At 46.4% G+C, this 10613-nt stretch overlaps 1 long non-coding RNA gene across 2 annotated transcripts; it reads left to right on the plus strand.

The window, feature by feature from the left end:
• Positions 1 to 456: 456 nt before the first annotated feature.
• LOC114852292 (uncharacterized) lies at positions 457 to 3642 on the plus strand. 2 transcript variants are annotated; one of them, XR_008694372.1, is made up of 7 exons: positions 457 to 506; positions 595 to 696; positions 1187 to 2505; positions 2874 to 2917; positions 2998 to 3092; positions 3180 to 3275; positions 3369 to 3642. It is a non-coding gene; the product is annotated as an uncharacterized LOC114852292 (long non-coding RNA). The 2 variants fall into 2 exon arrangements; XR_003785336.3 differs by lacking the exon at positions 457 to 506 and having other exon boundaries at positions 533 to 696.
• Positions 3643 to 10613: the final 6971 nt, after the last annotated feature.

The raw sequence follows: 10613 nt of genomic DNA on the forward strand, positions 1-10613 counted from the left end.
GAAAATGCCCAGAAATTGCCATAATAATGCATACTCCAACTCAGAAGGTGGCGGTAATGCACTACCCAGTTTGCCAAGTGACAAATACCCAAAGAAAAAAGACGAAGAAGAAGTCTCGAGATCTGATTGGTTATCGTAACTGTCCGTTCGTGTACAGCACACAGGAGCCTGTTTTTGTTGGTTCTGAACGCCTCAGGCAGTGCTCAATGGTCCTAGCAACACAAGCCTGCTGAGATATGATTAGATAAAGACTTTACAATAATATACAACACTGGAAGCGGCGAAATCAAGCGGAAAAAATGAGACGAAGAAAACACACCATGGGGAATTATTTTATTTACCAAAAACAACTTTTCACAGTATGTTGGGGCTAGCACAAAAGTTAGCTGCCCCTGGCAACCGTAGTGTCAGTAGTGAAGGACTTCCTCGCTGTCTCCAACGTCTGCGTCTCTCCTGCTTTTCACGCACGTCCGTGCATGTGCATAAATGCCATGGAAACCGCTGACGTTAGTCTCTTCAGGCTTTGACTCCACAAGTTCACGAGTGGACTAAAAGGCACTGATAACAAAACCATCTTTGTTGTGATGTTTGCAGGCGAAATGGGTCGTCATTTGCCCCAGGGCCTTGTGAAGCTCTGGAGTCGCTTCAAGCGTTGGAGAAACCGGAGGATCCAGCCGGAGCAGCCGGTGGGCGAAGGTAAGCGGTTCCTCCTAGCATCTTAACTAGTGTGTACAGTCTGACGATCAACGATTTAAACACTGAATTAAAGGTTAAATAATACAAATTGCTAAGTGTAATAGCAGTTGAATGTTTACAAAGGTGGAAACGTTGCCATTTTGTTTTGAGGGTACAGTTTTCCCCATTTATCGTTTAACATTTGCTAAAAATAAAGATGGCGCCTTTGCGCCAGTTCTTGAGCACCATGGCAACAAGATGCCCAAGTTAAAAGTAGCTTAAATAGGCTCTATTAAAACTTTAGCTTTTTACAGAGTGCTATGCTTTTCTTACAGCATTAACAGACCAGCGTTCACAGGAAGATGCAGCATTTGTGTTTTTTTGACTTTCTAGGAGAGGCTGTTTAGTAAATTAAACATAAATTAAATGACAACCCCACAGCTTGCTCTGCAGCTTCACATGTCTCCTGTTGTACAGTGTGTGACTGTTTTTCTGTTCTATTTACTTCCAGGTGGTCCAGATGGGCCTAACGGCGTCCACGTCCATCCTTCACCCACTCCTCAGGTGGGTGACTCATACACACCCCATCCACCTTCTCCTCCACGCTCACTTGTTTTTTGGTCTGCTGGTCCTTCTGTTTCCCCTTCACCCCCTCCTGTTCCTTGTTGCTTTGATGTTCTTGCTTTTTCTCCTTCACCCTGTCCTACTCCTTCTTTTTCTTCTTCTTCTTTCTCACTCTCTTCTGCTTCCTCTGGTACTTGGTGCTCTGACATCTTTCCCTTTTCTCCTTACCCTTCTCCTACTCCTTCTTCTTCTTTTTCCTCACTCTCTTCTGCTCACTCTGCTTCTCTGTGCTCTCCTCCTCACTCTCTCACCTCTCCTTTTTCTTCTTCCTCGCCCTCCTCTGCTTACTCTGGTACTTGTTGCTCTGCTGTCCTTCCCTTTTCTCCTTCACCCTCTGCTGTTCCTAGTTGTTCTGCTGTCTTTCCTTTTTGTCCTTCACCCTCTCCTACTTCTTCTTCTTCTTCCTCACCCTCTTCTGCTTACTCTTGTCTTTGTTGCTCTGATGCCCTTCCTTTGTCCCCTTTACCCTCTCCTGTGACGGAGAGAGTGAAGGAGCTCATCCAGCAGCTCATCTTCCAGGAGAGGTAAGGAAGACAGTGATGAGGAGGGGGCTGCTCTTGGAAGACTCAACTGTGGGACACTGTTTCCTACAGTGAAACCAGTCTTGGATTTGACCCCAGGGCACCTTTTTTGTAGTTTTATTTCTATACCATAAGTTTAAATGTTCATTCCAACTTTGAGAACTAGCCTTTGCGTCTGGCTGGGCAGTTTTCAGGTCCCCGGCAGCGTCTGGCGCTGGGACCTTTTTTTCTTTCCTGGATGAACACAAGTTTAAATGTTAATTTTTACCCTGAGAACTAGCCTTTGCGTCTGGCTGGGCGGTTCTCAGGTCCCAGGTAGCGTCTGGCACCTGGGCCAGTTTTTGCTGTTTTTTATATTTTAGCATGGCGGTTGGATGGACTTTTCTTTCACCCTGAAGGCTGAGTTCAGCGCCTGGCAGGGCCGTCGATCCCCCCATGCAAGTTGCCCTAGCGTCTGGCGGGGTAGCTATTATGTTTCCTCCACAGCGATAGAAGGTCAGCTCAGTCACAGTGGCACTGGGGACACATGTCGTCTCCCACTGAAGCTCCTCGGTGGCAGATGACTGCAGTGTCAGGTGTTATGGAGGAGACACATGGCTGTCTGCAGTCCACATCCTGCTCCACACTACAGGGAGCAGTGACTGACGGCTACTGACCATTACGTCTGTCTTTCCAGTGGACAAAGGTGAGTACAAGATTTGGTTTGGTTGACAGTTTCAAAGGAAGTAGTTGAATAGAAATATATTTATATTTATTATGTTAAATTTTATGTGAGATTAAATATGAATGAGTTTTTTATTACATGTAGTCTTAATTAAATGAAGAGAGGAGGTTGGAGGCCAACAGCAAACCAGAATCAGCTCCTGCTGAATGTAAATTATTCATTGATCTGTTGTTTTTGCAGAATAATTGTTATATTCAGTCATTTGCTATTGTGGTCTTATTAGTCCAACAATTGATTTTAAAGAGAGTAGTTGAGTAGAAATAAATATGTTTGTATTACATTGAAATTTAAAGTGATCCTAAAAATTAATCATCTTTCTTCACATTTAGGTTTATTAGGAGAAGGAGACGAGGGAACCAGGAGATGAGCAACGGTAAATTCAACTACAATGTTCTTCAAGTATTTCTCTGATCTATTTACTCACTCTGTGTTCTAATGCTTTCACTTTACCAGAGACAACCAATCTGGACCAAGAGCCGGCATTCCAAGCAGCCCAGGCCTAAGCTGTCAAACCGATCGCAGGAACCACAGCTGCACAATTACGTTCAGTAAGAATGACACGTCCTAGCTTATTCGTAGTCTGTACTTTACTTCATGTGCTCCTGAAGCCAATGTTTTCATTTTGGTTGCGACAGGTGCAGCTGTGGAGGCTGGAGAACTGTGACAACAGAGACCATAGGACCACCTGGAGAGAAGTTGTCACCTGTGTCTATGGAGGCTCAATGCAATAAGTAATTTACCTGAGTAGTAAAGTTGTGGTAAGCTTAACATTGCAATGCAGACTTGTATGTTAACAACACATCTGTTTATGATGTTTCTTCTAGCATCCTGCAGCTCTTCGCTCTCTCCAGCCTCTGGTCCAGACAGAGGGGAGCCTCCCAGTCCTAATCACATAGAGGAAGTGTCTTTATCACTGCTTTCTCTGTGCTGCTGGGTTTGGGAGACTCTTCACATAACCAGTGGTGTTGGCCTCCATCTGTAAACAGAAGACGGTCAAGACAAGTGGTTGTCATAAATACTGTGTGTGTATATATATATATATATATATTTATATGTATATAATGTCATCAAGAAAATAAAAGAACTGCTTTGTCTGAAGATGCTGTAGATTATTTCTTTGTGTTCTACAGTGTATACCTACTTACCATTTAGTACTGTAAATCTGAGCGCTGTGGTGAAAACTTGGAGCGTGCCGATTAAGATGTCCGGTCACCTTTGGAGAACGGTTCCCGAGTTCTAATTTGAGGGCCGTGACGTTGTGTGTTTCCAAGTTGGAGGGGTTCTCCAGGTTGGAGAAAATCCCAGGTTGGAGAAAAAAAAAACAAAATACCCAAATTCAAATGATTTTGCTTTATTTTATTAATTTTTTTTTTTTTACATATTACACTTTGTTTGTAAATAGTGTTACTACACTGACAACAACAAAAACATCAACAATAGTATAAAACACACGGAATATTATTATTATTATTATTATTATTAACATTTCATTTTCTAATGAACAAACAAATTATCTTCAGGAGCGAGGGGCGCAGTCTGAGCAGCAGATAGCAAATGTCTGGCAGATGTATCTCTCGCACCGATGGCAAATGTTGTTTGTTTTGCGGTCCCTCCCGCGCGGACAAATTTGACACCTTTTCCTCCTGCCCTTTTGCGCCTGGTCGCTAGCGGCGGAACCGAGGACGTCGTCTTCTCCTCCGTCACCCTCATCCTCCCCGTCTTCACCCCAGACGAGGTCTGCGGTGAGGGCCTGCTCCTGCTGCTGTTGCTGCTGCCCCGAGTCCGGAAGAGCAGGACAGGGAGCGGGAGGAGGACCCGCACGGGGGTCCCGAACCCCCTTCTGAAGCGTCTGCACGACGTATGTCTATGTGCCTGTGTGTGTGTATGTGTGTGTATGGGTGTGTGTCTGTGCCTGTGTGTCTGTGCCTGTGTCTGCATGTCTGCGTGTGTGTGTGCCTGTGTGTGTGTGTGTGTCTGTGCCTGTGTTTGTGTGTCTGTGTCTGCATGTCTGCGTGTGTGTGTGTCTGTGTTTGTGTGTCTGTGTCTGCATGTCTGTGTGTGTGAGATGTAGTGTTTTTTTTTTTTTGCTTTACCTCTGAAAGGTACCAGTTGCTCGTCCACGTCACGTTAGGACCCGGGTCGTAGAGGCTGGGCAGCCGCTCCACCCACGCGTCCCAGACCTCTCTCACGGCTGCCAGTTTGTCCGTTGCTCGTCTGGAGGGTCTAGTTTGGCGATCGTCGTAACGCAACAGCTTTGAGTAAGCGTGAAACACCTTGAGCGACATCGTGGCGCGAAAAATGGCCCTGCCGCTCTCGGCGTCCCACAGGCTGGCCACGGCCTCCCCTCGGGACCTGTAGACGCCGGACAAAATCAGGAGGCCCAAGTAGGCTCGCAGGTCGACCTCGTCCATGCCCTTCCAGGCGCTCCCGAGCTTTCGAGAGCCCTCCAGGTTGGTGTTCTCCAGGACGATCCTTTCCACCGCCGGGGTCACAAACATGCGTAAGGTCGATTCCAAGTCGACCGCCTGAGCCGCCGCGTACTCTGTGGGTCCCTGGGCAGAAAGAGGAGTAAGAGGGACGTTCCTCGCTTTCTCGCTGTTGCGAAACGCAGCGGAGGACCATTTTATTTTCCCGTCTTTAGAGATAAAAGTTTTATCTTCTTCTTCTACTTCCTTTTCTTCTTCTTCATCCTCCTCCTCCTCCTCGAGTTCTATTTGCTCCAGTCTTTGTACATTTTCTATTATTTCATCATTATCTTCATCATCAATATCATCATCATCATCATTATATTCTTCATCATCAACTTCTTCATCTGAAGTGTCCAGCCTTAGATCCCATCCCTCGCTGTCTTCTTGTCCTTCACCTGTTTCTGGTCCTGCTGTATCTGCTGCTTCTGCTTCTCCTTTTACTTCTTCTTCTTCACTTGACACATCTTCCTCCGATTCCTCTTCTGGTTCAGAGTCGTCATTTGATTGGCTTAAAAAAATCTGCTCTAGAACCTGTGTGGCGGTGAAACGAGCAGCGGCCATGAAGAGAGAGCGCAAAGCTGGCAGACAAGCTGTCAGGCAGGCAGGCAGTTTTGCTTATTTGGTCTTTATTTTCTCCCTCATAATATAATAATAATCAAATAATGTGTGTGTGTGTGTGTGTGTGTGTGTGTGTGCGCGCGCGTGGGGTGCGTCAGACCCCGGGAGGATGCGGTGTTCACGGGGTGGTGAAATAAATTTTTTTACATGTATGGGGAGCGTGGCTGCCGCAGGCACGGAGGTCTGCGCTATTGTGTCACGCTATTCCACCAGTCTCAATGTGAGGAGCGCTGCGGCGGAACCTATTGACCAGTCGCCACCTCATTTCCAATTTTAAGTTTACCCTTTAAGTTTACACAAGTTTTTCCTCGATTTCCCAGGTTTCCCAGGATTTTTCCGAGTTGGAGGATCCTCCTGGTCCTCCTTTGTCCACGTTGGACAAAGTGGAGGACGGTTCAGGAGTCGTTGTCTGGCGATAAGATGACGATGAGCCGATTGGAGGATCCCTTGCTGGTTCAGATTTTGGGTTGGGTGCCTGTGTGCGGGGGAGGGAGGTGCGGCGAACCTTAAAAGTCACAGAGAGAATACATCGCAGTACCACTTCACCTGACAAGCTTGGAACGAGCGTTTATCCACAGTCTCGTCGAAAGGTCCCAACGCTATGGCCTCTCAAGAAGGTGACCTGCAAACCGACGGCTGCGCGGTGTTCGAGCAGACCACAGACTGTCTGCGCCTTCGCGTAGAAGAAGAGGGAACCCCGTGCCCGTTGGATCATAGCGGATTCCCAGACCCGGAAGGAGGCCTAGACGAAGGTCTGGAGTGCGACTGTTTGTGTGGGAACGCTCTGGCCGCTGAGGGCATAGGGTGCGACAGCGTCGGTGTCATCGCCGGGCGTGGACCGTAACGGAGACGCGGTGCCTTGAGGGCCTTGTGTGACAAACACATCCAGGCCAGTGACGGACGGTGTGCTCGTGTCAAGGCTCATTACAGAGACCACCACCTGCCACCGGATCAATTGGCCTTGGACCTGGGCGAACTCAGGTTTCGCCCGCGGCATGGTGGCGTTTCCGCACGCCCTCTTATTTGCCAGCGGTGGCAAATGTTACCTGCTAAACGTAACGCGATGCGTCATCTGTGCCGGCGCGGGGGGACGACACCGCGACAGATGCAAAGAAGTTTGCGAGAGATTCACGGCGTACCTGACCGACACCCAGCTGGACGGCGACTACGGGCGCAAGCCTCTGCTGTGCACGAAAATGCCGAGCGAGAGGAGCGTGGTCGGCCCTCGCACTGCGGACAACCTGTTCAGGGAGCTGGGCAGCCGTGAGGGCATGTCGTATGAGCTGGACACCGTAGACACTCACGTATGTGATGCGTGCGGCGTCAGGCTTTCCCGTTTCGTAGCGGGTGACAACATGCTGAGAGAGCATGTGTATCACGTGCACATTGCCGGAGTGGAGGAGTGCGGCTTCCTGGCGAAAAAGTTCTCTGGCAAAGAAAGCATCCGGAAATCAATGGTAGGCAAGGAGCGTTACAGAAGGGGCTACGTGGCGTTCCCCGAGTTGATGCTGGAGGAGGCCGTGGAAGGCTATGTCGGCGTGGGCTACGAGATGCCCTGCGTCGTGTGCGGCTCGCGGCGGAGCGAGAGCCACGACCGACGCTGCGGGGCGCTGACGCTGGCGCTGCGGCAAAAGTTGCTTCGCGTCAAGTTTTGATGAGCCGAGAATCCCGTTGATGAAGATTAAAAAAAAAAAGGGCCGTATTCAATTTCTTTCTACGCCTGCCTCTGTTGCTTTACACGTACCATTTAAATTATACTGTACGGAATGCGCCTTGTACTCCTTTCTTTCATAACTGTTTTATATTATTAAATAAACTTTTGGCATTTAATCAAATGTTTTGCCTGTTTGGTCTGTTTTATTTTTCGTTTAAAATGGTCAGCCCTTGCACGCAGCTGTCTGCTTGCATCATCATCATCATCATCATCATCATCATCATCATCATTAATAATACCCCGGGAGGACGAGGGACGGGGAGGTTCCGTGGGCTGGGGTCGCGCCGGACCCTGGGAGGATGAGGGACGGGCCTGTGACGTAGAAGAAGGGAGGGGTGACCAAGCCGCCGCGGATCCTGCGCGTAGGTGCCTCGAGGCCAAAAAAAAAAAAGAATCAAAAAAATTTCATAGTTTGTCTCGTGGGGTCAGACTGACCCCCTCGAAGGCTGCGTGAGGGTTAAACATCTACAACACACAATGTTGTTGATTTCCACAACAACACACACCCACACATAGTCGTACTTAATACTTAATTCTGTGCAGAATAAAAGAACACGTAACATTGCTAAAGAAGCTGCAACAGATCTATAACACATAAATTGTACAGTAAAGTTTCTAGATCTGCATGCTGTTAGACTGTTGCAGTCGAACAGCGGTGGCTATAAAGCTAATGTAGGAGATCACATTTCTCCTACATTAGCTTCTCTGCACTGGCTGCCTGTAAAATGTAGGATAGAATTTAAAATTCTCCTACTCACATACAAAGTACTCAATGATAAAGCTCCTTCTTATCTCAAAGACCTTATAGTTCCTTATGCTCCCAGCAGAACACTTCGTTCTCAGAGCGCTGGGCTACTTGTGGTTCCTAGAGTGTTTAAATGTAGAACAGGGGGCAGAGCTTTTAGCTACCAAGCTCCTTTCCTCTGGAACCAGCTCCCTCTTCAGGTTCGAGAAGCTGACACACTCTCCACCTTTAAGATTAGGCTTAAAACCTTCCTTTTTGATAAAGCTTATAGTTAGAGATGGTTCAGGTCACTGGCAATTATTGTTAGTCACAGGAACCATCTCTTAGTTAAGCTGCAATAGACATAGACTGCTGGGGGACTTAATTTATACACTGAGCTCCTCTGTTTCCTTCTACCTCCTCTGTCCCATAACCTCCCATCATTGTCCCATGTTTAACTAACCTTGTCTCTTTCTGTCCAGTAGTTGTGCTTCTCCCCCCCCCCCCCCCCCCCCCCCCCCCCCCCCCCCCCCACCCCCACTCTTTCTCCCTCTCTGTCCTCACCTACAGGTATCATTGGACTCAAAGTTTGGTGTCTGTGATGGGCAGCTGCGGATCCAACCATCCTGCCTGCATCCAGTCCCTGGTCCTACCATCCTGCCTGTGCTCTGTTGTTGCTTGTTGTTGCTTGTTACTGTATTCGGTTGCTTTTCTATCTCTCTATCCTCTCACCCCAACCGGTCGAGGCAGATGGCCGCCCACATCCAGTCTGGTTCTGCTGGAGGTTTCTTCCTCGTTAGAGAGGGAGTTTTTCCTCTCCACTGTTGCTGTCAAATTAAATGCTTGCTGTATGTGGGATTTGTTGGGTTTAGTTGTGTGAGGTTTTAAACCTTACTTTGTAAAGTGCCTTGAAATAACTTTGTTGTGATTTGGCGCTATATAAATAAAATTGAATTGAATTGAATTGAAATCTGTGGTACCGCTCCTTCCTACTCTGTGGGTGATGAGTCTACTACTGAATGAGAAGAATTGCCCCTAATGAAAGTAGAAAAAATAAAAAATAAATAATGCAATCAGCAAAAGCATCTAAACAAACAAAGTTAATTTCATTATTAGATTTTAACTGTGGAGACATCCTCAGCTGCTGTGATCTGACACTGATGTACCTTAACTTGGGAGTTCACCTCTTTGGTTACTGGTAAGTTTGCTGATATTGATTTCATGTCTCTTCAATTCTATATAAGTCTAGGGTATATACAGTAGGTTAGTAATGACAGTAGAGGCACTCTAATGGAGGTTGTCTCCATTACTAATTAACTCCACAGCACATAATTTCATTAACTGTTTAATTGGTTGGAAATACCAAACATAACACAATCCACAGACATCATCTGCAGTATTTTATTTTACAGGTTTGAATGCCAAAGATCAACACAGATGGATGTACCTCATGCTCCTGCAGGTTGGCGTGGCTGAAGAGAGTGACCTCACAGCCAGGCCATTTTGAAAGCTTTGGCCTGAGCCAATGGTTAATGAGAGGAGAGGAGTTTGCAGTGTGGGTTTTGGTTTAATTTGGAGTTATATTATTGATTAGTGAAATAGGAAGAGAGGAACAGCACAGATTATTGATTATTGCTTGTGTTTGTATTATGTTTATGTATTTATGTGGTTTATTTTGCATGCATGTGAGTGTTTTAAGATTAGGTCTCCCCTGTGCAGCTAGCGGACGATTCTAGACAGGGCAGAACCAGGATACCGTATCATTATCAAGGGGGAGCTGCTATAGGGAGGTGGCTGCAGAAAGGCTACTGCACAGTGATTGTTTGAAATTAAAGCACCTCTTCACGTCATCGCTGCCTTAAGCCTCCTGTGTCTCCATCTGCTAACGGTTGTCCTAACAGGCACCAACATGTGTCTTCATATGAATGGGTACTACTACATATGCTAAAATTAGCTAATGTAGGTTTAAGTTTCAGATTTATTCTGTGTTTTGCTACTTTCACTTGCTTATGCTATGCTTATGAATTAGCATAATTTCCTGTTGTCAGTATGAAATATAAATGTATGCCAAACATCAATAATGTGCATTAGTACAGTACTAGGACATATTGAGCTTGTAAAAGCACAGTGATGACACGTGTCTTTGGAGAATGTTGACTAGGTTTAACCTGGACTGTGTCAAAGTGCAAAAGGTTTATTTACATAGTTAGATGGGGTTGCATTTTCTGTAAAATAAGTGTTTGTTGAGAGCAAAGTTTGCTTGAAGCCAGGTCACATGCTGCTGCCTGTTTTTTGCAGACCTTCTCGACATTTACTGTAACATAATTCAACAATTTATAGAGGTGGTAACGCAAAGTAAAAATGACTTTGACAGCTCATTTAGTGGAAGTTTTAGAATTTTAGCATAAACACATTCATTGATTTTTTCCTAACACAATATTTCACAACAGCTGCTGGGAAATCATTTTATCATGTTATGTCAATTGTCTGAGTTTTAATAGTTTACTTTGGGAGTGGAATAAACAGGGCAGAGGTAACGGAGGGG

Source organism: Betta splendens, chromosome 1 (genome assembly GCF_900634795.4).
Source record: "Betta splendens chromosome 1, fBetSpl5.4, whole genome shotgun sequence".
Lineage (NCBI taxonomy): Eukaryota > Metazoa > Chordata > Actinopteri > Anabantiformes > Osphronemidae > Betta > Betta splendens.